This window comes from Pyrgilauda ruficollis, unplaced genomic scaffold, assembly GCF_017590135.1.
Source record: "Pyrgilauda ruficollis isolate IOZ18807 unplaced genomic scaffold, ASM1759013v1 scaffold7, whole genome shotgun sequence".
Classification (NCBI taxonomy): Eukaryota; Metazoa; Chordata; class Aves; order Passeriformes; family Passeridae; genus Pyrgilauda; species Pyrgilauda ruficollis.
This window is the reverse complement of record NW_024528821.1, coordinates 4,479,053-4,504,496: the sequence shown is the minus strand read 5'-3', so window position 1 is coordinate 4,504,496 and position 25,444 is coordinate 4,479,053.

The window sequence follows — 25,444 nt, the reverse complement described above, 5'->3', positions numbered from 1 at the left end:
CAGGGACCACAGCATCCATCAGAGGTGGCCTAATTGTTTTACCCTCATTAATATTTGGGGGGCTGCCTCCCACCCCCAGCTCAGAGCTCCTGGGTGGCCACGGGACAGCCTGAACGGGCATCTTCTGTGTGGGTCCAGAGACCACCTGGGGCTGTGCCCTGCTTTAATCCCAGTCCAGGAAAGGGAGAGGCGGGCGAGGGAATGAATCTGCACACTCTGGGAAAATCAAAAGGGACAGAAGTGCCTTCCCACCAGATTTTCCCCCTTTCCTGCCCCGTCTGCAGCTGGGGAAACCTCTGCCATTCCAGTGGGCGCAGGCTTTGGAAAAGTGCAATTCCATCCCCAGGCCTCCCTCTCCTCGTGGCTGCGGCAGGTTTAAGGTTACAGCAGGCACAGGAAATCTTGGCCATTTTCTCCCCTCTTTCTGAAATGATTTTTTCAAGGCATTCCCAGTAAAGTTAATGAATCCCTCTCCCAAACGAGGCTTTGATTAGGGGCCATGCTTTGGCCCAGATTGCTTTTTCTGGGGCACAGAGATGCCAATTCCTTAAAAATGGTTTGTGTGAAACTTCCAGCTATTGCTGTGCTGGAGTTTTACCTTCACACAACTGAAAGAAAAATATGAATTTACCTTTTACCTTTAGTTTTTGGTGGCCACAAGTGACCCCCAGCCAAACCCCACCCAAAATTCTGCTGGGTGTTTATTTTCCTCTGCTGTGCTTCCACCACATTCCACTTGTCCAATGACCCTGAGCCCTCCCTGCAGCACCCCATGGGCTCCCTCCAACCTTCAGGATGGGGGTTCCAACCCTGGGACAGCCCCCATGTCCCACCTTCGCCATTCCCATGAAGGATATTGCCCCTAATCCATTATTCCATCCAAGCTTCTGGGCTTTGAAGAGGTGGGAAATCCATCACCAGCAGCTGCCGCTGCCTCCTGCTTTGCAATAACACCGTTGCTTTGGAAAATCTCAATGAGAATCATGCAAGTTTTATTAAAAAAGCAGAAAAAAGAAACCATAACAAGCTTCCCCTTTCCCCTCTCCCAGCTGTGGAGCAGCAGGTGTGTGTCACTCGGCTGGCCACGGAGATTTACAGCCTGCTCCAGGATTTCTCGGCCAGCCTTTGGTGGTAGAAGTGTTTTCTGCTCCCAAACAAAGGAGCTGGAGCGAGGCGCCCCGAGGGACACAACAACCGGAGATGAAAACACAAACGCATCCTTCCCTAATGCCATTAAAACAAAACAAAATCCAGAGAGGCAGCAGGGCTGGCTGGCCAAGGGAGGACTTAGAGCTCTCTGCTGCTTCTTCCCTTCCCACCTGGCCCCCTCCCTCCCTCCTGGCAGGAGCAGGGGGTGCAGGAGGGCATGGAGTGGTCACATCCTGCCTACCACTTTTGTGGCTGGAGGAGTCTGGCTGAGCCCCCTGGCCCCATCACCGGCCACTGCCAAGCACCATAACTCAATTCCCCGTGTTTCAGCAGTTTTTCTTAAAAATAGATCAAAGCTGTGGCCAAGGAAAAGCCACGGGAAGTGGCTTGGCCTGCCCTGGTCCTCACTCTCCACCCCACACCTCAGTACAGGCTGAGAACCAGCAGTCATTTCTGTTGTTTTCCATGTTTTCCATGGGGTGACCGTGTCCTTCCTCCATACCCACTCATGCCCAGCTCTGTCACCCTAACCCCTCTGGTGGGATCCCTGGCTTTCCTGTCCCGGTTTTGCTCTCCTGGCTTTGCTCTCACTCGGCCAGTTTTCAGGAGCAGACCTGGGCAGCATCTTTGATGCGTCATTAGTGGGATCCTTCCAGTGGGAGCAACTTGAAGCAAGGAGAGGAAAAAAAATCCTAATCATTTGTTCCTCTGACACAGATCTCTGATTTCTGTGTGTGGCAGGAGGAGCATGTCCAGGACATGGGATCCCTCCCTGGGGCATTGGGAAGATCCTGGGAGGATGAGAGCAGAGGTCTGGAGAGACCTGCAGATGGATGCAGCATCTGCTGGAACACCTGGATGATCTGCAGTGCCCAATCCTCAGGGATGCTTCCCAGCAGCTGCCAGGCTCTGGAGCAATCCCTGCCACAGCCACGGAATGCCACCACTCCAATCCTCCCCAGGGGCACTGCTTCCCGCTGGAATCGTGGTTTGTGCTGCAGGTGAAGCTTGCTTGGAGCAGCAGCCTCGAAGCAGGGATTGCGGGATCATCCTGGCAGGGTCAGGGACTGGGTGAGGGCAGCAATCCCCCAGCCCTGCGGGGTGAGAGGCGATCCCTGCTGCCCGCAGGTGCCTGCGGGAGGCACAGCATTCCCGCACGGAGCCGCAGGGCAAATCCAGAAGCATCAGGGTGAGAACGAGTTGGGGAAATCTCAGCTTACACAGCAGAACTGACGTAAGAGGGGATAATTAGGCTGGAGGTGCCTCTGCCAAAGGAAACACTGGAAGTCCCACTCGCCGGACTTGGAACTCATCAGGGTGAGACCGGGGGGGCACCGGGGATGTGGTGCCTTGGCAGGGACCCCTGGCCGGCAGCAGCTCCGTCCCGACAGCTCAGCCACACGCCAGGAGGTGACACCGGGGCCTGACAGAGTGGCCTGACATTCCCTGGATGCGATCCCTGCTCCCAGCCCGGCCTGGCACATGGCAGGGCCGGCGTCGGGAGAGGACCGTGGTGTGCGCACAGCTGTGCACAGCTGGAGGAGGCTCTGCCAGTGGGATTTCCCTGCCAACAGCCAAGGGCTTGGGAAGAGCCCAGTGCTGGCTGCTCCGGCCCACGGCACAGGGAAGGCCTGGCTGGAGGCCCTGGAGCAGGGCTGGCACGGAGGGAGCTGGAGCAGTGAGGTACCACAGCCCCTTCCCACTTCCCAGGAGCTGTGGGATCAGCTGAGATCCCACTGCCGGGCACCAGCCAGCTGATCCCAATAAACAGAAATGACAGGGAAGTCCCCTGGCCCTGGTGAGCCCCAGTGGCCCCCAGGAATCCTTCCCAGCCCTCCTCAGCAGCAGTCCTGGCTGCTGGGGCTCCAGAGTGGAAGGAAACACACGGCTGAGAGCTGGAGGAATCAACCAGGAGAGCTACTGCCAATCCAGGAGCCAGAATTCCTATTTTCCCATATTAGCTGGGAATGAGCACCCTGGCCCCCATCCTAACTTGGCCAACAGCACCAGAAGAGCCACAGATGGAGCAGGGTGTCCCCAGGGTGTGACCTCAGAGAGGTTGTGGACTCCCATCCCTGGAAGTGTCCAGGACCAGGTGGGACACGGCTTGGAGCCACCTGGGATAGTGAAAGTTGTCCCTGCCATGGCAGGGGTGAGGCTGGATGGGCTTTGAGGTCCCTCCCAGCACAACCCATTCTGTGATTCCATGATTTTATGATGATCTCTGGAGATGGTGGAAGAGGAGCCGGAGCCGCCAGCACAGAAGTTCTCTGCTCTCCTTCCTCCGAGCCCAGGCCCAGCCCTGAACAAGCAGAGCTTTGTGCAAGTGTTTACTGCAGGCAGGAGATGAAACCAAAGGAAACAAAGCGGCTCAAAGGCTTCGGGCTGGGCCTCCCGCTGAGCCCTTCCCGGGCCGCCCTCACTCGGCAGTGGCTGTGTCCCACATGAAAAATGGCAGAGTCCAAATAAATAAATAAAAGTCAATAAATCTCCTGCAGCAGAGCTGGTGAGTGATGAGGGAATAGAAAAACCTGTTCAAACACAGCGGCGTGTTCCCGGCACAAAATCCAACGTCACGTTCCGGAGCTGAGAGGGGACACTCAGGAGGGAGGAAGAGAAATAAATACACGTTTCCCAACAACTGCCACGGCTTCCAGAAAGTATCAGCTGGTGCTGGTAAGGTTTGTCCTCAGGGGGGCCGAGGAGGGGGAGCCAGGCAGGCAGCAAGGAATGCTCAGGAACTCTTGGATTGGAAGGATGAGAGGGTTCCCATCAAAGGCTCTGAGAAGGTAAATCAAGTAGCATGGGAGGAGAGCCTCTGTGGGCTTCCATCAGAGAATCGTGGAATGGTTGTGTTTGGCAGAGACCTTTAAAGACCATCCCATCCCATCCCATCCCATCCCATCCCATCCCATCCCATCCCCTGCCATGGAGGGACACCTTCCACTGTCCCAGGTTGCTCCAAGCCCTGTCCAACCTGGTCTTGAATTCTTTGCCTCCTATGAACCACAAGATATGGGAGTCCACAGTCCTGAGCTGTGCTTGGAGCTGTTTCTGCCTCCTATGAACCACAAGATATGGGAGTCCTTGGTGACCCCTGAGCTGTGCTTGGAGCTGTTTCCACAGACCAGCAGAGTCACCAGGAATATCAGGACACTCCTCTGTCCCTCTGGACCTTGGATGCAGAAGGAACCACACTTTCCAAGCTGGAATGGCAGTTGACAGCCGGTCCAGCATGGATTGCTGAGCAGGCACAGGATGATGTGGACTTGATGATGGAGCTACCTTGCTGCCAAGGGTTGCATGGACAGAAACCTCATGCCCCAAATTCCCACAGGATACATCCCACAGGTCCCACTGCACTCCAGTTGCCACCCCTAGTACGGAGCAGGAGGAGCACATGGAGGGTGGGATGGATGGACCCAAGCACCTGAGGCTGCTCTGCTGTTGAGCCTTGGATCTGGAAGCTGCTTTTTGCCCAGGATAGCTTTCTTCCTTCCCAGCCCTGGACACGGCTGACAGTGGGAATTGTGGTGTCTGGAAGCAGGAGGGGAAGCGGCTCCCAGCAGAAGGAAGCGGTTGCAGCATTAAGGCTCTAATGAGACAGAGCTGGGCTGGCCTGGCTTGTACAGGAGGCTGGGCTGAGGAATCCAATGGTCCCTTCGGCCTTGCAATTTGTGAAACTGCTCCATTCTGGGAGATACTTGGCTCTGGCTCCAAATCATCCTCTGCAATCCGACAGCAAAGAGCTGGGAAAAACAAAGGCTTTTGGAAGGGCCCCAAGAAGCTGTTGGAGTGGTTTGTGATAACATCGCCAGCCCCCAGCCCGCCTGATCTCAGCGAGGTTTGATTCCAGCCTGGCTCCCTGCAAGCAGGGACTTCACCCCAGAGATCTGGGATCCGAGGGGAATTCCACAAGCCCCCCTCCTGTGATTCTGGTTGGATGGATTTGGGCACAGCCGCTTCCCTCTCCTGAATCCAGCCCCGTTTTCCTGACAGTCAGAGGAGCAGAGTCCAAGCCTCAGCCCCCGGCCAGCCAAGAGCATTGTTTTAGGATTGGCTGTTGGATGCAGCTCTTGGATGCATCTCCCCCACTGACTGGAGAACAAAACCCCTGGAAGCACCCAGGGCAGTGTGCGCCGGCTGGAAGGGCCCAAGACCTCGGAAGTGGCTCTTGATCAGCTCTGCTGGGCTCAGGATGCCTTGCTGGGATGCCAAGACAAACAAATAAATCATCTTCCAAGGCATCTGCCCACAGTAGTGCTGAAGTCAGGGAAACATGAAAGCGGGAGCTGGGAGCTGGGGCAGGATTCCTGTTGGAATCAGCAGCCTGGCTCGGGGCGTTCATTTGATTTTACTGCTGCTGCTGCTGCTGCTGCTGCTTGGACCAGAGGGATTATTGATTTTATTGCCTTGCCTTGGCCTGTTCTCCTGATAGGAATCTGGGAGATTCTTACACCATTCCCTGGCACGGTGGGATGATCTGCAGCCCTGCAGAGGAGCTCCCAGCCCACCAGGGAGGGGCACAACCTCCTGACCCCATCTCCCAAACACCTTCCTCTGGTTCCATTCCAAAGCTCCTCGTGGAGGTCGATCCAGCAATCCCAGGAAAACAGTCACTGATATGAGAGATATTTAAAAGCATCTTGGGGCAGGATTGGAGGAAGAACACAAACTGCAGAGTCGGGCTTCTCTGGGGGCTGCTATTTTTACCCCAGGTAGGATTTAATGAGGACACTCCAAGCATCTTTTGCCTGGAGGATGAAAACATTTAAGTCTCTTTAAACCCTATAAGTGGCAATTTGCCACCACCAGCTCTGCACGAGGAGCCTGGTTTGGTGTTAATGAGAGGGATCCCCAGCAGCTCAGGCAATTCCTTGGGGGTCTCTGATGCTCAGACTGGTCCCAGCTGGTGGGGACAGGGGGACCCAGCCTTGGGATGCTGCCAGAGTTTATGAAGGGTTGTGGGGCTCGGGGGGCTCGGGCAGGCAGCTGTGGCAGCACAGAGAAATCCAGCACGTCAGCTCCATCCCCAGACTCCGGGTTTGCCAGAGGTTTTGTGCAAAGGACTGGAGGAAATGAGCTAGCAGCAATCAGCTCGGTCATTCCTCAGCCTCGGAGAGGCCAAAAGCACCTCATTGGGAACTGATCTCAGCTGTTTGTTTGCCAGGACTCTGACCAAAAAAAGCTCTGTCTGAATTAAAAGAAAAAAAAAACCACCAGGAATTTCCTTCCCCTGATGGTTTGGATTGTTTCTTAATGTTGTTTTAATGTGGGGCTGTTTGGTGTTTATTTGGAGCTGGAGGTGGTGGAAAATCAGCTGTGGATGGAGCTAGGCATCTGCTAGGATGCTGGATCCTCAGGAGATGGAAAAGGTGAATTACCTGAGCTTGCTTTCCTCACAGTTATCCACAGGTGTGGAATATTTGGGACGAAGAGCTCTTGTGGGGTGTGGGCTTTGGCTCCTGCTGCTCCTGGCACAGGGAGCGTGTGCCCTCCTGGAGCATCCCAGCCTCCCTGGGAATACACAGGGACCAGCAAGCCCCTTGCCTTTCCCTCCACATTTCAGGCAAATTATTACTCATGCAAGAATCTGACCGAGTCTGGGGACCTGTGACTGCTTTAATAAATCCCCAGGGATTGTCTGGCTCTTCACAAGGAGCGAGGAACAGGCTCGCTAAAATCGCTTTGCCAACAAACTCAGCACTTTGGGTCAGGAAAATATTGAGAAATCTGTGGGTTTTTCTCTAATCCTCCCATGGCAGGGGCCCTGGAAATGCACTTTTTTTTTGGGGGGGGGGGTTTGGTATCCTTCTGGCTTTAAGACCGAATTCATTTTCCAGCTGACATCCTGCCAGGCTCAGCAGTGTCCTGGGTATCCGAGGTCCAGCTCAGCGCTGCGGGAAGCGGGAAAAGTCCCCAGGGATGTGATGAGCCTGGCACTTGTCCCAGCCAGAGAGGAGTTTGCCCACAGGCTGGAGCTTCTGGGCTCCCACTAATCCCTGAGTGCTGAGCAGCCTCCCAGACCCCCTCTGGAGTGTCCCAGAGCCAGGCAGGGATGTGGCTTTGGCTGGATTGCTTCTCCCTGCTGGCATTCTGGTCTTACACCCTGAGCATGCCACCAGGACATGTCCCTGCAGCTTCAAACGAGGGGTTGGACCTTGAAGCTTCCCCTCTCTGCTGCATCCTTGCTTTGCAGACACACAAGGATTTGGGTGCGGGATTTTTGGAACAATCCGAGCATGGAACTCGCTGGGGCTGAGGGTGGCCACGATCCTGTGGTGGCTTCTCAGGCCTGCGGCTACCACAGGCTGTCCTTGGCAAGCGTGGAGCAGCTCATGGCAGAGCCTGCCCGGCCCTGGATGGGTGGTCTGGACTCAGCAGCAGCCCAGCCCTGGACCTCCCACCTGCCAGGAACATCTGCTGGCCAGAGGAGCCAGGTCCTGGCAGCTGCAGGGGGACAATGCCACCAGGAATGCAGCCCAGAGCATGGCAAGGAGGGATGGGACAGCCCAGAGCACGGCTGGAACGGGGAGAGAAGGGACAGGAAGGGACAGGAAACCTCCCGTGTGCTCTGGAGTTCATCCTGCAAAGCCAAAGGGCTGAGGGGTCCTTCATAGCCAGGAAGGAACTGGGGATGCAGAGCCAGGGGATGTCTCCAGCACTCCTCTCCCACTCCATTCCTACCCTCTGGCACCCTCAGGATGTGCCCAAGGGAGAAAGGCACATCTGGGCACCCTTTTCCTGGGACACCAGCATCCTAATCCCAGCACATGGCTGCCTTTTCCAATGACTTGGCCACTCTTCTCCTGGGATGTGACCACTCTTCTCCTGGGATGCTGCCACCCTTCTGCTGAGCTGGGACTGAAACTCCTCTCCAAGGTTGTTTTTCTGGGCTAGACTTCTCCTTAGGAAAGTTTCCAGCCCAGGAGCAGGACTCTGGTGCAGGCTCTGACCCTGTCCCCATCCCCCAGCTCCCTCCCTGAGCCCTTTGCTCTCTCCTTGTGCACAATTCCATTGGTGACTTCAGCTGGAGTTGGCTGCAGTCTGGCATCAATAAACTGAAACATTTATTGCACCGTTTAAATCTAATGCAGATTATAGCAACCCAGCTCCGTTTAATGCCCGAGCCAGGAAGCAGCTCCATGAATTCCTGCTTCACAGGCTGGACGCTTTTCCCAACCCCTGGAACTCCATCCCAGCCTTTGGTCCAAGTGTCTGGTCCCCATCTCCTCCATCACCATGGTCATTGTGTCACTTCTGGCCTCTCTTCATCCATATCCTGTGGCCTGGCCAAACATCCCCATCCCAGCCATTCCCTCTGGGGAAAGAAGGAGATTTCCTTAAATCCCTGTGACATCCAAGCCCTGCTGCGGAGCATAGGTGGGGGAGGAAGGTCGCTCCTTATCTTGGGATCTGCCCCACAATCCCTGCCTCATTGGCCATGTCTGCCCCAACCAGGAAATCTGATTTGCGATAATAGAATGTTCCTTTAAGTAACATTTGCTTAAAAGACATCAGTGAAGTTTAAAGTAGGGGCCGGGCAGCAGGGAAGCTTTAATTCCACATTTTGCAATTATTTTCCCAGCTACTGTTGTTTAACCCTTGGGAGACTGAAGCCCAGCTCCTCTGTGGACTGTAGGGCTGGGATGAGCCCGGGGGGCTCAAAAGACTATTCCCTGCTCTTTTTGCCCTGATGTTGGTTTAAAAAAAAAACCAAAAAAAAAAAAAAAAAAAAAACACACCAAAACAAAACAAACAAAAAAAAAAAAAAAAAACAAAACAAAACAAAAAAAACCAAAAAAAAAAAACCAAAAAACCCACAACAACAAAAAAACCCAAACACCTGGGAAGACCGAGGACATATCTCTGCTCCAGACCCAGCATTTTTCCAAGAGCACTGAGGTAAATCATGTGCACAGCACAAACCCCGCCGCCGTTTAATGAACTCAGTGAGGTATAAATGGCAAACGCCTCGTTTGCTCCTGATTTACACAGCGGGTCGGGAAGGCACTTCCCTGGCATTTGGAAAAAAAGGGCAAAGCAGGCGCTGGGAGCTTTGTGAGGCTGGAGCAGAGCCCACCCCGATCCCGCTCGGGGGAGGCCCGGCATGGATGGGGGCCAGGAGGAAAATGAGTTGGGAGCGATTGGGTTTCTCGCAGACACCCAGTCCCGCTGCCCCCGCTCCGCAGCTCCCGATCTGATTAGGCTTCCCAGGATTGTCTGCCCGCTCCCGCATGCCAGGAATCGCTAACAGGGACCGGCTGGAGCGAGGGGGAGCCCTCGGTCCCCGCCCTCCCTTCGCCATGGTATTACTATCAGAAATATCAGACGTTTCGCCTCAAATTAAAGTCAGGTTAAATCTCTCAGATGCAAAAAATCCCACACGGTTCCAGATGGGAAGTGGTTCCTCGCCTTCCCAGCGACCCAAAAAGCACTGAGGACCCTTTCAGCCCCGCGCACCCCGAGCCGGGGAGGGGCTGAACCTGAGAACTTTGAAGTCGTAATTGGGCTGGGCTAATGCAAAGCATGACCCGCTGCCATGGGGCAGAGGAGCGGATTCCTGCTCTGCCCGGTGGGAAATCCACGGCAATGAGCCTTCCCAAAGCAGAACCATGTGCGGGGGAGCACACGGGTGACACCACCAGCTCCCACATGGACGCACGCGGATGAATCCCTGGAAAATCCCCGTGCCGAGGAGCCCCAGGGCAGCACAGGGGCACAGCTGGGGCCACCAAGGTGCTCACAGTGACAGGAGGGGGACAAGAGCTTTAAACACGGGGAGGAGGAGCTGATTTAGGAGGGTTCTTTACGTGTTCTTTTTTTGTTGTCCAAACACAGATATCCCTCAGAAACAAGGGAGGAGAAGGTGGATTGTGGTAGGATGCTCCCAGGACACCCAGCAAGTTCAGCCTCTCACCCCTCCCTCCTTGGGCCCAGTCACTGAAGTTCAGATCTTGTTCCAAATCCATCCCAAACCAGATGGAGTTGTGGAGCTGGGGTTTGCCCTGTCCCTATTGCTACAAAGCCAGCAGTCCCACAGGTGTCATTGTCACCCAGCCTGGAATCTTCTTGGGAAGGTTTGGATCCCCATGGCCAGGGCTCATCCAACCATCCCAGCACAGCAGGCCTTTTTATCTTGTCTCTCTCCTGTTCCTCCAGCTTCTTTGTCTTCCTGTGGCATTCCTGACCTTTCCCTTATGCTGCTCCATGGTCTCCTGCTTTGCATCCACACCTGGCCAGGGCTGAGCTGTCCCCATGTCCCGCTGCTCTTGGGCTGGGATTCTCACTTCCCTCTACTGCCCTTCTGCCTTGGCTGAGCCCTGGCCTATCTCTCCTCAGGTTAATCAGTGGATTAACTGCAGCTCTCCCTCCCTCTCTCCTAAATCCTTATCTTTCATCACATATCTAGGAAACAAAACAGACCAGGTATTTTTCCATGGAGGCAGCCAAACTCCGCTCTCCTCTCAGCCAGCCTCTCCCACACCTTCCTCAGGGCCTTTCTGATTCCAGGGACACCTCTGCCTCCCCACTGCCCTGCCTGCTGGAGGGATTCCAGCAGGGATGTCCTCCTGGGTACACCTGCAGGTTCTCCCAGGGCATGGAAAAGTCAAGAGAGGACCCAGACTTCCAAGATGTCACCTGGGTATCTCCTCAATTTGCCTCAGCTGCCTATTCCCTGACTGCCTTGCTTCTTCTTCCTCTGGGACTTCTGGCCATTCCCTGTCCCTGAGCTCCTCCTCCCCAGGGAGCACTGCACACTCCTGACATGGCCCTTCCACCCTCATCCACCCTGTGCTCCCAAAATGCCATCACTGTCCTGTTATCCCTTCATTCCTTCCCACTGGTCTCCCTCAGTTCTGGGGGCAGCTCATCCTCCACTGAATATCCCCTTCCTCGGGCTCCAGGACTCGGCTCTGCCCCAGGAATGACCCTGGGATCCGGAATGTCTCTGGCCGGCGGGATCAGTCAGAGCCATCCATCTCCCGGCACAAGAGAGGGAGGAGCAGACGAGAGCTGGGATGCACCTGAAGGTTTAAGACCCGTCATATTTTCTGCTTTAATCAGCAGCTCCCAGCGCTGACTGAGAGTGAGATAAACTCTGTCAGCCCTTCTGCAGGTGGGAAACCGGAGTCTCGGAATAAAAAATGGAGCCAGGGCAGAAATGTGTCAGGATCCCAGGAAATACCATTTCCTTGGACAGTGGTGCTAAATGGAGGGAGCAAATGCTTCTCATGGGCTCCACCCAAATGGCCTTGGTGCTGAAGAGCTGTTGCAAAGGGTTGGGGACCAGCTGGATGGATGGATGGATGGATGGATGGATGGATGGATGGATGGATGGATGGATGGAGATTTTATATTGGAAGGGAAGAGAGGGCCATGCCAGCCCCCATTCAATAGCATGGACGGGGAAACTCCAGTGCTGGGACTGTGCTCCTGGTTCATCCATGGAATCCTGCATCTCCCACGCTGCTGGACACCTCCCTGGCTGCAGAACAGGTGACAGTGATGCTTTGGGGTCACCAGTCCCCTTTGCCTCCTCTGAGCACCCCCACGGGCTGTGCTGGCCCTACCCCTCCCTCCTGTCCCACCCTGAGGGTTCTCCTTCTGAACCTGGAGAGTTCTGATTCCTCCTGCCTGTGGATTAGGACCACACAGATGGAGAGGGCACTGGAGCAGCAAATCCCATTAAGGGGGGAAGATGATCCCAGGAAACCTCCTTGGGAGGTGGGGGCACTGGAGATCCAGGGGGGCCCTGCACCCAGGAGCAGGATGTGGAGGGAAGGACTGAGGCTTCCCTACCCCACCTGGGCGAGGGGAGGCTCAGTGCAGCCAAGCTGTGGGGAGGCACAGGCTGGCCCCTGTCCCAGTGGGAAGCTGTGGGTGCCAGGCACAGGGGTGGGAGTGCTCTGCAGCTCCCGGGGCTGTAGTGGTGAGGGACGTTTGGGCTGCCAGCCAGCGCTGCATCAGCACCCGAAAACTGCAGCCTCTGGAGCCTGCTGGGTTTGGAAGCTGCTCCTGTGATGTGGGGCAGCCCCAGAGCCCCCTCCCACCACAGGGAGCATCCCAGATGTGGAGAGGAGAGGGCAAGGGGGGATCCGAGCCAGGCTGGGCCAGGGAGAGAGGGCGTCATGTGAAAAAGTGATTCCGGCAGCTCACGGCTCTGACCCAACTTTCAGCTCAACCTCTCCTGCCAAGGCAGCGATTCCAGAGCTGCAGCTCCTGATAAAACCTAAAACCATTGCCCATAAATTGTATTAAATAAACAGCAGCTGCAGATCAAGGTATATCCATCAAGGGCTTCCTCTTTTTTTTATGAATGGCTGAGGACTCGGAGATGCCTTTTGCCAATAGTCTGTCAGCGGAGCCTGCATTTAAAATCAATTTGGTAATTACAACTCTGACTCGGAGCCACAAATCAAAAAGGAAACTTCAGCCCTTCAGGATGTTTTGGCCCATTAGGGAGCTGGTAATTACGCACCCCAGCCGGGCATTAATTTAAGGCCCCGGTGGAAAAGCGCTGGTGTGAATTTGAGACAGGAAACTGGCTGTGAGGAATTTCCAAGGTTGGCGTTGTGCTGTCAGTCTGTTTACAGCCACCTCCCTGGACATGCTGGAAATCTGAGGGAACACTTGCTGAACCCGCCGTCGCCATTGTGTCGGTTTATTTTTCCTGGGGAAAGGGGCTGCTCTTCTGTCGGCGAGGGATAAATGAGGGAAATATCTGGACCCTGTGTTTACACAGGATCTGCAGTGTTTGCACGGGGCTGCTCCAGGGCACGGGGACGCGGGGGTGATGGCTGGGGGGTGTGCAGATGGAGAGGGCTCTGAGAACACCAGCCACAGGAATGGGTTCAGCGACTGGGACTGCAAAGCCACCCCTGTGGCCTCCCCTGGGACATGTGAGGAGGAGCCAGGGGCTGAGCAGGGACCTGTGACTGCAAAGCCACCCCTGTCCCCTCCCCTGTGACATGTGAGGAGGAGCAGGGGCTGAACTTTTGTCCCTGCAGGGCATCCCCGGCCACTCCCATTTCCCAGGAGGAGAAGGAGGGTCCCCCCAGCCAGCCCAGCCCAGCTCAGCCCTGCAGAGCTGGGTCTGGCCTTTCTTGTGGAACTGGACAAAGTTCAGGAGCTGCAAATGTTATTAATGGTCATAAACTGCTCCTGTTCCTCGAAATATCCTGTTACTGGCTGTCTCTGGGTTCTCCCAGAGGCTGCTCCCACAGTCCCTTGTGTCTGCGGCTCCAAAGGATCAGGTCTCCATCAGGAGAGCTGCAGAGAGTTAAGCCCCAGGGAGCAGCAGGAGGATAAGGCTGGATTTGGGATACCCAAGGAGAAGCCCCTGGCAATCCTGGCCCAGCTGGATCTGCCTGATCCAGCGCAGTGGGGCTGCGGAGGCTCCATCCCATGGGATGAGCTGAGACTCTCCTGTCACCTGTGCTGAGAGAGAGACCCCAGCACCCTGTGAAAGGCTCAAAAATGTGAATAGACATCACAGGCTCAGAAAGGCTCTGCTGCCCTGCTCCTCCTTGGCAGACATCCCTCAATCCCCCTCCATAGAATCTGTGGAAGCACAACCAGCTCCATCCACTGTAAGGCTTCACTGGGAACAACGGAGCTACGGGGTGGATAAAAAAACAAAGAGCAGGAATTTCTCATTCTGAATTGATATTTTCTAGTTCTAAATCTCTAAGCACTCAGCAGAGCAGTGCCACAGGTCCCTGCAGCTCCATGTCCCTTTGGAAAATGCCTTGGAGCAGGACACAGCTATCCTCTGTCAGGAACGTGCCAGTGCTTGGTGTTTCCTGGGACTGTCCCCACATCCCCCAGACAAAAACATGGAAATACCTGTTGGAAGCAGAGACTCAGATTTATTCCAGGCCTTGTGCTGAATGGCAATTCCTGCATTTCCTTTGAATCCATCCGGTGACAGTGACAGGTGGAAAGAGGCTGAGCCAGGAGCAAGGGAAGGGAAAGGGATGGAATTCTGTTTTCTCTCCTTTCCACCTGTCCTCAACCCCCTGCAGGAGGAGACAGAGGGGACCTGGGCTGGGAGAGGCTGGGGAGGGACAGCACTGGGGATGGATGCAGGGAATGGGGCTGGGGATGCAGGGGCTGGAGATAAAGGGCAAAGAATGGGAAGACTGGGGACGGGAAAGCTGGGAATGGGGATGGGAAAGGTAGGAATGGGGATGGGAAAGCTGGGAATGGGGATGGGAAAGGTAAGAATGGGGATGGGGCTGCAGGGAATGGGGCTGCCAGTTCAGAGGATGGGAACTGGGATGTAGGGGATGGAGATTCAGGGAATGGGGGTGGGAATGTAGGAGGTGGGGATGCAGGGAATGAGGATAGGGAAGCTGGGAACTGAGACTGTCTCCCGTTCCTCTGGAAGCAGGCTGAGCTGCCTGGGGGAAGGGTGTGGAGGGTTTGTGTCGGGGTGGGGGCCAGGAGGAAGCAGCCATTAAACTGTTCCCTGCGCTGCTCCTGCCACCCCGGCAGGCGCGGGCCCCGCGTGCAGAACAAAGCTTTGCATTTGCAAATCAATAAAAATAAACGTGGAGCGAGGACGCAGGAATATTTTACCATAAATCTCCATAAAACCTCGGCAGTGCCGAACGTGCCGGCGGCTCCAGAGCCTCTGCCTGTCTCTGAGCAGGTGCTGGGGATGGGGGTGATGCTCTACAGGTCCCAGCAGCTCCACAGTCCCATGGAGGGGGTGGGAATGGGGGGAGCCTCCCAAACCTCATCTCAGCCCCAAAAGAGGCACCAAAAGTGGGTGGTTCTTGGCTGTCGTCATGTGAATCCCAGAATTTTTCCACAGTGCAAAATGTGGTGACATAAATGAAGGAATGACCATGGAAAACAGTCCCAGGGCATTTCCAGCTGGGCATCCTCCTCCTTGGTAGGCTCAGCACCTTCCCTGCATGGAACGGTGCTCCCTGGATGCCAGAGAAGAATGTTGGGCCAGAAACTGAGCTTCTCTTTGCTGGGAAATTCCAACATTTCCCATTTTTCTTGGTTTCAGTTTCATTTTTAATCCCACATCAGGACCAGAAACCCCCTTGAAATAGTTTGGAAAATAAAATGCTCAGCAATGGTTTCTGTTTCTTGCCTTGAAAAGGGTGAGACACCAGCAGAGAACAGTGGCACAGCTGAACCCAAGGCTTCAATTTCCAACCTAAATAGCTCTGGAATTGTCCTGTTAAAATACCAGCTATCAGGATATTCCCAGAGAACATTCCCATATCCAGCTTTCTGCCAAACACCAACTGTGTTGCTGTTGTCACCTGTCCTCACCCCCCGTTCACTCCTGGGAAACTGAGGCATGGCACCATCGGCTCCTTCTGGGGTGCCAGAACCCACCCCAAGGGTACTGGGATCTGGGCAGGGAAACTGGGATCTGTGCTGGAGGAGAAGGAATGGCCTTGAGGTGGGACATTCCGTGGGGCAGGGGTGATACTCACTCACTGCTCTCCCTCCTGGGCTCCCATTAATTGCCCTTCCTCTCCCTCTCCCTCGTTAATCAGGACACCTGGCAGGGATCTGCTCTGGAACTTCAGTTAGGGGATTTTACAGCAAAACTGCCCCAGACAGGAGCCCTCCAATGTCACAGCAGAGATGTCCCCAAGGTGGCATCTTCACCAGCATTCCCTGGACACCCCACAGAGACTGGAGATGCCCAGGGGGACTCAGGCTGGGGCTGAGCTGGGCTGAGCTTGGCCCTTCCAAGAACCCAGAACCCCAATCCCTGCCTCCCTCCCGGCTGAGAGACACAAGCCCCTGGAAAAAGCTACAAGCAGAACTCCAAACCTTTTAATCAGGCTCTTTCCTCGCTGCTCCTCCGCTTTTCGGCTGGAAATGACCCAAGAGGGAATTGAAACATTTTGTTTCATTTTGAGCAAAGCGTTTGTTTGATCTGAAGGAACACGGGCAGACAGGGAAGGGGTCACTCCAGCAGCCAGGAAACAGGTCCTGGCAGCTCCAACCAACTCAGTGTTGTCCCTGGGTTTTCTGCCAGGGTTGGGAAGCAGAGGGAGAGTCAGAGAGGGGGGGGATTCCCACCTGGAGCATCCCAGGATGGGGTGAGGAGTTGCTCTGCTCCAGGAAGGATGCACAGCTCGGTTTCCAGCTGCACTCTGTGCCCAGTTTTGAGGCTTTTCTGGGCTAGGTGGGATTTATCCTTAGGTAAGAGAGACCCAGCCAGGCTCCTCCAGTGCTGACTCAGGTGACTTCACCTGCAGTGTCCCTCCCTGTGCCCCTGGGCTCTCCTGCCAGGCTGGAACTGGGCTTGGCAAACCCAGGGACAGGTCAGGAAGGACAGCAAAGCCACGTGTCCCAGTGAGCTCAGTGCTCTCCCTCTTCCCACAGCTCTGTGCCCTCTGAGCAGGGTGGTCCTGCAGCCCTGGTGGTCTGGGGGTTGGGTGGGGGCTGGGGTCCCTGTGGGTGCTGGGTGGGTGCTGGGGGCCCGGGTGGGAGCAGCCACAGCCCTCCCTCCTCTCCTGCTGGGCCCAGGGCCAGGGGTTTGTGAGTGATGGGCAGCAGAGCCTTTATCAGCTCAACTTTGTCCTCTCTTCCGGCCCAGGAATTGCTCATGAGCTATTTGTGAAGTTTTTGACTTTAATTGTTATCCTAAATTATTCATCAAATCATTTCAATAGCCAGCTCTCGGGCCAGATTCCATTTTCTAGGAGCTGTTTCCGGGCCTGCCCCTGGCAGGGAACTCACGGCTGAGCAGCCACGGAAAGGGAATGCAAGCAGGGAGGTGAAACACAGGGAAACAACCGCCTCAAACACGGAGGGAGGCGTCAGGCTGAGCTGCTCCATGCTGAGGCAGTGCCCAGCCCATGTGGCCACCCTGCCCAGCCCCTCCCAGCCCCATCACTGGAGCCCATGGATCAAAGCAGATCCCTCCCTTTGGGCACCAGGAGTCAGAGAACTAGGGCTGGAAGCAGGGGAGCTCCGAGGTGCCCCACCAACCCAGACCATTCCATGGTTCTGCTGGAGCCCACCCGAGGTCCCACAGGCACAAACTCAGGCTGTGGCCGTGACAGAGCCAAGGTGAGACTGGGGAGGAGGCCAAGGACTGACCCTGTCTGCTCCTGGGATAATTTATCTCCCAAAGCCGGCTCAGGTTTCCTGGCTTCAGCGCCACTCTTGAAAATTTATGGGTTGAGAAAGTACTTGGAGCCCAAATCCCTCGCCCTGTCACCTCTTCAACCTTGTGTTTATCAAGACACGAGTTCCTCTTCCTCCCACCCTTTGTTTCAGCTCTTGGAGTGCAGAGCTCGGTCCCAGCGATGCCCGGGCCGTGTGAAGGTGGGATAAATCCTCCCTGACTCCTTCTTATCCCCACTCCTCTCTTTTTGTCCCTGTTTTCCTTCCTCTGGCATGACATCCTTCTCTTTGTCACTTCCACATGTTCTCTGCCGCTTCCCTGCTCTCTGTTTCACTCCCTTGTCTTGGCAAAATGGGCATCTTTGAGCCTGGGAGTTGCCATGGCGACAGGAAAATCGTGGTGACATTGGGAGGGTGCTGGATTGATGTCCTGCACATCACCCATCAACACCTGGGACGTTCCAAGGCTCTCGAAGCAGGGAATGGCCATGGGGAATGACAGGCTCAGGGAGGGCATCCCCCGCCACAGGAGAGGAGTTTCTTCCTCTTCCATTTGTTATTGTTTTCACTGAGAAAAAAAATATATCCAGGTTTCTTTCCAAGGAGTTTCACTATCTCACGGATTTTCAGTCACCTGTGGAGTAAGAAGCAATTTAGTGGGATCAGCAGGGAACCTTCCAGGCTTGAGCAGCAGGAAACAGAGGAGGGCAGCAAGGTCCCTGCTGGGAGAGGAGGCGGTTCTAGGGCTTGGGTGAGGATTGCAGGGAATGTCCAACCCCTGAGGGGAGCTCAGGTAAGGGGGTGGGAGACACTCAAGTGCCAGGGATTTGTGAAGGAGGCTTATAAAAATGCTGGAAGTAATGAAAGGAGAGAAGAATGACCAGGAGAATAGAGCAGTTTATTCCAGGAGGAGCGCCATGGCTGCGGAAGAGAGAGGAGGAAATCTGAGAGAGTTCAATAAAACCGTGGACAATCGAGACGAGGTGAATTAGAAGAAAATATTCCCATTGTCTTGGAACACAGCCCCCCTCCAGGACATCCCATAAAGTGACGCAGCAGCAGATTTCAATCAAATCAGAGGAAGTCTTTTATCGCAGGGCCCAGATGCCGAGGACAAGGCCCCAGAACAAGAGCAGGAGAAGGGCTCCTGCAAACAGCGGTCCTGATAAACCCCCTGGCTCAGGAAATCCCTGGATCTGGCAGCTGCCAGAGGCTGGAAGGGCTCACAGGAGAGGTGGGTGCCTGGGCACACCCCATTCCTGCACCCTGGCAAACATCACTGGCTGCTGCTGAGGAGGAGGAGGAGGAGAAGGAGGAGACAGCCCTGGCCCAGGCGTGTGAGACCAGTGAACCACCAAAAAAAAGAGGGAGGACCAACAAATTCCAACCCCAAGTGCCAACAGCTTTGCCAGACCATGGGAGAGCTGCTCAGTAACTGCAGGACACCGAGCACACTCACCCTGGGACACGTCCCTGCTGCTCAGCCAGGGATGGGGGTGAGGGAAAGAGCAGCCTGAAGTCTCTCCTTTCCCAGAGAAGGGGAAGGAAGCAAGACCCAAGAGGATGGGTCTGGAAAGGGAAAGACACATCTGCCGTGGATGGTTTTGCTCCAGCTGGGCTCACAGCAGCCTCTTGCAGAGGACACACCAGGCAGTTCTCAGCAGTTATTAAAATCGGATAAAAATCCCTCTCGTTAATGCTGCTGGCAGAAAGCTCTGTATCGATGCACGGAGCTGGCCCTGCTTGTTTATTTATTTACTCCCAGCGTGGGCCTTGGCTGCACAATGATGGAAGCTGGGGTATGCCAGGGGAGGAGAAGCTTTTTGGGGAAAGAGGTGGCTTGGGATGCAGAGGAGGGAATGGGGAGCATCCCAGTGACGCGCAGCTCTCACAAGGTTCAGGCTTCCTCCAGGGACCAGTTTGTTCCTTGTGTAGTCCTGATGGAATTTGTGCTTGGGAGAACACAAAACACTTCACCACAGCCAGGTCGGTTTCCCAGCCCAGCCTGTCCCCAAATGCCACCACCCTCCTGCTCTCCTTGTACCCAGCCACCACCATCCCCACGGCCGCTCGTCCCAGAGGGATGCACAGAGCCAGCCACACTCAGCTCCTTCCCACGCAGTTTCAGAGCCGCTCTGCTGGAGTTTCCCCGAGCTTTATTTAGCTCTGCCAGGCTGCTTTTGTGGAGTTGAGTAATTACTGTTTGTTTATCGTGGATTGGGTGTCGATAGCTGGGTCACACCCCGAGTGCTCCCGCTCCAAAGGAGCCGTCTGATCCATTCAATTAACATTTCTCTTGATGCTTTAATCGTTTCAGGAATTTCTCCTTCCGAGGGAGGTTTCTTGTACCTTTAGGAGCACAGACCTGCGAAGGAGGTGGATGGGGCTCAGGCCATGCCACCAAAATCAGCAAAACTCAGTCCTGCACCCCTGATCTTGTTGGCTCTTGAGGAAGATCCAGCACCACCACCTTGGGGAACTGGGTGGTGGTGCTGGATCCATGGTTGGACTTGATGATTTCAGAGCTCTTTATATGATTCCAGGATTCTATGATTCTGCACGGTCCCATCCAGTCCAGCCTGGAAATCCCTGGATCCCCTCAAAGGGTGGACTCGATGAGCTCCGAGGTCTTTTTTAGCCTAAATGATTCTGTAACATTCTGTAATATTCCCACCCTGGAGGAATTCAAGCAAACCCTGCTGGTGATAGGAAAAGCAAAGAGTGCTCCAGCAGAGCCAAGACTCGGAGATGGGAAAAGCCCTTTCCCCAAGGCAGCTCACCTGACACCACCCTGACACTGCCTGCTCCACAGCCCGAGCCAACAATAACTCCATGGGATAAACCTCGGCTCCTGATGGATAAAGCAGCATCCGAGCTGAGCTCGGGAAGTGGCGAAATGAGGGATGAGTCCATCAGGGACCAGCTTTGGAAAAAAGAGAAGGAAAACTCATTCTGCAGCCATACGGTGGAGGGAGCAGCTGTCCCCGCGCTCCGGGGAAGCCAAGCACCAGCTCCACTCGCTGGCACATCCCGCCTGCTCCAGTCACTCACTCCAGCCTTTCCCACTGACAAGGCTGTGGAACAGATTGCTGTCACCAGCTCGGAGCTGAACGGGGGGGGGAGCCATGTGGGGAGCAGGTTGGAAAAGAAAAAGCCATCAAAAAAAATGCCATGTAAACCAAAAAAATAAGCCTTTTTCTCAGCCAGGGCCCTGCGGGTGGGCTCTGGGTGTGGATGGGCTCTGGGTGCCAGCGTGTGGAGGGGCACGGGCAGGATGGGGAGCAGGCGGGTGCAGAGCAGAGGCTGTGGCAGTGATGATGGGTCCCTGGGCAGAGCCTCCTTTGGCAGCCTGGGTTCGAGTCACGCTGGGCTGCTGTGACACCTCCCCTTGTGCCCGCACAGAGGGACCAGATCCCAGCAGTGCAGCAGCAGGACAAGGCAGGAACTGCGCTGTATCCACGTGAGCAGCACAGAGGAAACCATGACCATGATCATGAACGTGGCCAAGACCATGCCCATGGTGGTCACGTCCACCACAGCCACCACCACCCTGACCACCCTGACCAACACCATGCAGAGCCTAGATCCACTGAGATCCATCTTCTACCAGCTGGGAACTTAATTAGGTCCATTAATTAACCTCATTTTGCCACTTCCTCATAAGGCCCACCTGGGGAATGTTGGAGGGACCATGGGGCAGGACCCTGTCCCTCAGCTTCCATGGGTGCTGCAGCACATCCCTGGTTCCAGTAGTGTCCCAAGCAGCTCAGAACAGGGGCTCTGGTGAAGAACCCTTCCCAAACCTCTGGGAAGGGATGCTCCATGCTCATCCCCATCCCTGCAGCTCATCCACGTGGTTCTTTTATCCATTTATCCCAGGAAAACCAGGGCCAGCACCGCGACTCCCCCCACACCGCCCAGTTCCTACATGACAACCTGGATTTTGTTTATGCTCAGATTACTTCTTTCTTTTTTCTCTCTAAAATCTGGACCATTTATTTGAAATAAACCCAGTGATTTAACATGGGAACAAAATCCCAACCCCTGTTGCATCAAGTTTCAAAACATTTGGGTTATTTGAACATTTCTGTCACTTCCAGCAGTGTAGGAGCTGCTGGAATTTAACTCACGCTCACAAATGGGTTTATTTCTCTCCTTTCATATTTCTGGGTAAATTTGGTATTGGGGAAATAAAACTTGTCAAGCTTGATCTGGCACTCTCCAATCCCTAAATTCCTCTGGGGTTGGCTGGGTGGGCACACATCACCTCTGCAGGGAGAGGAGGACTCTGGCTGGAATCTCAGGCTGGTGGCAACATCTCTGCTCCCAGCTGGCACAGCTCAGCATTCCTGGGATGAGGGAGCTGGGATGAACAACCCCACGGCACAGCTGGCAGCCCAGCACCCTCGTTCCAGGGGAGCTGTGAATGTTTCCCTCCTGTGGCACCTTCCCTCGGAGGTGGCTTTGCTGCAGTGCCATGTCCAGATTTGGGATTGCTGGAAAGGTCAGCTGGATCAGTGGTGATTAGCTGGAAAGGACCTACAGAGCCCGTTGTTTGCTCTGGATTAACAACCTGGCTGCTGAGCCAAGATTCCCTTGAACCACTTCAGAAATGAAAGGACAAACACTCGGCGCTGGGATTAGAGCTGGAATCCCGACACCTGCCGGAATCCCAACACCTGTGGGAAGGCAGCAGTGCCAGGCTGGCCTGTGGTGCTGTGGCTGAGATCCATCTGCCAGCAGGAAAAGAGGGCAGAGAGAGAAAAGGGGACTTGGGCACAGGAAGGAAAACTGGGAACAAGGCCCAACAAAACCGTGCTGCTGGAGGGGAGGCAGGGATGGGAGCGGGAATTCTGACATTCCTCTGGAGGACAGGAACACCTCCTGGGGTCATTTTAATGTGGAGCATCTGAGGAACAGCTTGAATGCCCTCAAGCTGCACCAGGGGATGTTTAGATTGGATTTGGGAACCTTTTTTCCACATAAAATGCTGCAAAGCTTTTGACCAGGCTGCCCAGGGCAGTGGTGGAATCACCAGCCCTGGAAGTGTCCAGAAGCCCTGTGGATGTGGCACTGGAGAACATGGGTTAGTGATGACCAAGTGGGGCTGGGGTCATGGTTGAACTTAATGATCTTAAAGGTCATTTCCAACATGAGTGATTCCATGAATCTATAGATGCACTTTCCCAGGCATGTGGCTGGCACCCGTCCCCTGCACTGAACATGGAGCACTGTGGGATTTGGGATGGACACGGACATCCCAGTGATGTCCTGGGATCATCCTGATGTCCTGAACTCATCCTGCAGGGCTGAGCTCCCAGGACTGTCTCAGCTCCATTCCTTAAACTCAGTGGGGGTGCAGGGGCTGGCTGGCTGGGCTTGAACAATTCCCAGGCAGCCCCATCCTCCATGGATAGCAGATCAATAATTCATCCTGAGCACAGGGTGAGGATTCTCCCAAACCCACCAGTGGGATTTCAGCTGTCACCCAAACATCACTTGTGGCATCTTCCCACCTCTCCTTTCATATTTCCTTTAAAAGCTTCATTTAGATAGAAAATTATATTTTCAGCACGTTAATTAAGTCCTAATTGCTGATTAGAAACATATTTACTGGGGTCTAACAACTATGGAACAAGTGATGTCTTACTCCTCCCTCCTTCCCGGGATTCAGACCTGCGGAGAGGCTGTTCCAGTGAGGAACTGGCGTGTGGATGATGTGCAGGCAGCAGGCACGGAGGAGCCGCTCTCTCAAATGGGAGCAGACAGCTCGTTATGTTAATGAGACGCCGGCTGATGATGAGGAACACATTGATAAGGTTTGGGACTGATAGGGATCTCCTGTGCTCAGTAGCTGTGAAACCTCAATCAATGTGTTTCTCATCAGCAGCCGCCATCCCCTGCACATAAATAACGTTCCCGATGTGGAGAAGAGCCGCACTTCCCAGAAGTTAATCAGGAATCGCAGCTCCCCACCTCCCGCTCCCGGCCCCGCCGCAGCCGGGATGGGCTCTGCCGCTCTCCTGCCGCCCACGTCGGCTCTGCAGGGCCCCCAGCGAGACCTGGCCCGCCCGGTGGCACCCAGAGAGGAGCTCTGGGCCACCTGGGTGCCCCGAGCTCTGTATTCCACAAGCACCAGTATTCCTTGAACCCTCTCGGAGCTGTTTCGAGATGTGAGAGCCCCAGGGCCCCCAGGACACTCCTGCTGGAGGATGTCCCTCTCTCCTGACTTCCAGCCGTGTCTATCCAAGGTTTTCCCTGCTGGAGAAGGCAGGGATGTGCCCCGAGCCTGGGTGGCCGAGGGAAGGGGAGCTGGTGGCTCTTTCATCTCTGCCTCAAGCTGTTCTCTGCCACTCGGTGTCCTCAGCCTGGCCAGGCACTGATTTCTCCTGGAAATCCCTCACTTTCCCTCGCCAGTTTTCCAAACTTCAACGCTCCCCATCTGTCTGCATTACCATCAATCCCCCACCTATCCTGCCAGCTGTTTCCTCTTCCTGGGGGTTTGTTTGGGCTCAGCTCTGACCATCATTAAAAATATATAAATTTTGACCAAAACTATTGCCTTAAGAAAGAACATCTTTTTGGCTGATTCATAAATTTTGATTGAAGAATTTCCTGGTTTCATTCTCAATCCTCCACCTGGTTCTTCCACAGCAGCCTCGGGGCCCTCAGTCTTTCCCCAGCAACAAAGATTCCCCTTCGTTAGCAAGAAACCTCATTTAGCCTCATCAAGTGCTGCTTCAGCACAGCAGTTAAATCTTTAGGCAATGCTACATCTCTGCCAGAATTTAATTCCCAAAAATAAAAGAATTCAGAGGAAAATTTCTTCCCTGGGAGAAACCTTCTGCTCGGGGTGATGGGTGCTTGAGGGGACGGGGACAGGGGACAAGGGGGAGGCCAATGCCAAATGCAGACAGAGGAGAAGCAGATGAGGATGAAGTCAGGGAGAAAGAAGAGACCAAAAATGCCCTGTTTTAGGGAAAAAAGGAAATCAAGAGGGCTGAGAGCAGAGTGGGTGACACAGAATGCTCAGCCCACACCTCGTGAATGCCACAGAGGGGCAGGCAGGGAATTGCTTTATTATTATTTTTCCTTTCAGCTTTCTTCCCTCCTTTTATCTTTGGTTGTGAAACAAGCTGATTTTAATTAAAAAGCCTTCCAATTAATGCTGCCCTGGAGTTTTCATTTCCTGGGCTTCGGTAATTTGCCAGCCCAGGTTCGGGAGGTTTTGTGTTCCTTCTGGGGAAATAAATAACAACAAGCAGGATGAGTCGGGAAGAGGAGCAGGATGAGCTGGGAAGGGTGGCAGAGGGGAGGAGAGGGGTGGCTGTGCAGGGGGGACCCTTGTCCCTGTTTGGGGAGGGGGGAGGCACAGGGGGCCACTCCCTGTTCGGGCTGAGGTCACAGCCACACCTGGCACCCGCCACCCTCGCTGGGCTCTGCAGGCACACACACACAGTGCCTCCTTCAGAACATGCCCTGCTGTCCATTGATTTCCTCAGGAGAGAGAAGCAGCTGGAATTGCCCAGGTTTTGGGGTTCCAGCCTTTCCCTGGAGCATCCGTCATCCCCTCTTTGCTGACCAATGACCCAGGGCAGCAGTGGGGTGAGTTCTCCTCTTCCCTGCGATGAAGGAGCAGGAATCACCCAGGATTTTGGGGCTCTAGCCTGTACCCTGCTCCAACTACCACTCCCTCTGTGCCGGCCAGAGCCCTTTCAGCGAGAGCAGGGTGAGTTCTCCTCTTCCACTGAGCTCCCGGAGCCGCAGAGGCACGGAGGGAGCCCAGCCTGAGCTCCTGGGACACCGGCAGAGAGGCCGGAGGGGACCTGGGACCCCCGGAGGGGACCTGGGACCCCCGGACCCCTGGGGCACATCCCTATCTCTCACACACACGCCCACAGCTGCACAAAAGCCCCAGGAAAAGAAAAGGAAAAAAAAAAAGCTTATGGAAAGCCTTTATTATCCGCAATCCCATCTATTGTTAATGGGATCGTGAGTAGGGAGTGTTTGGAGAATTCATTTGTGATAAATATTTATACCCCGTGTTTTTGGGCTGTTATCTGCAGAGTGCGCCTGTTTGATCTGGTGTCGGGCTTTCTTTAGGTCATTTACATCCCCTTTCGCAGCAGCGCTTGTCCGATAGCAGCTATCACATAATTAAGTTTCTTTTGCTTATCCC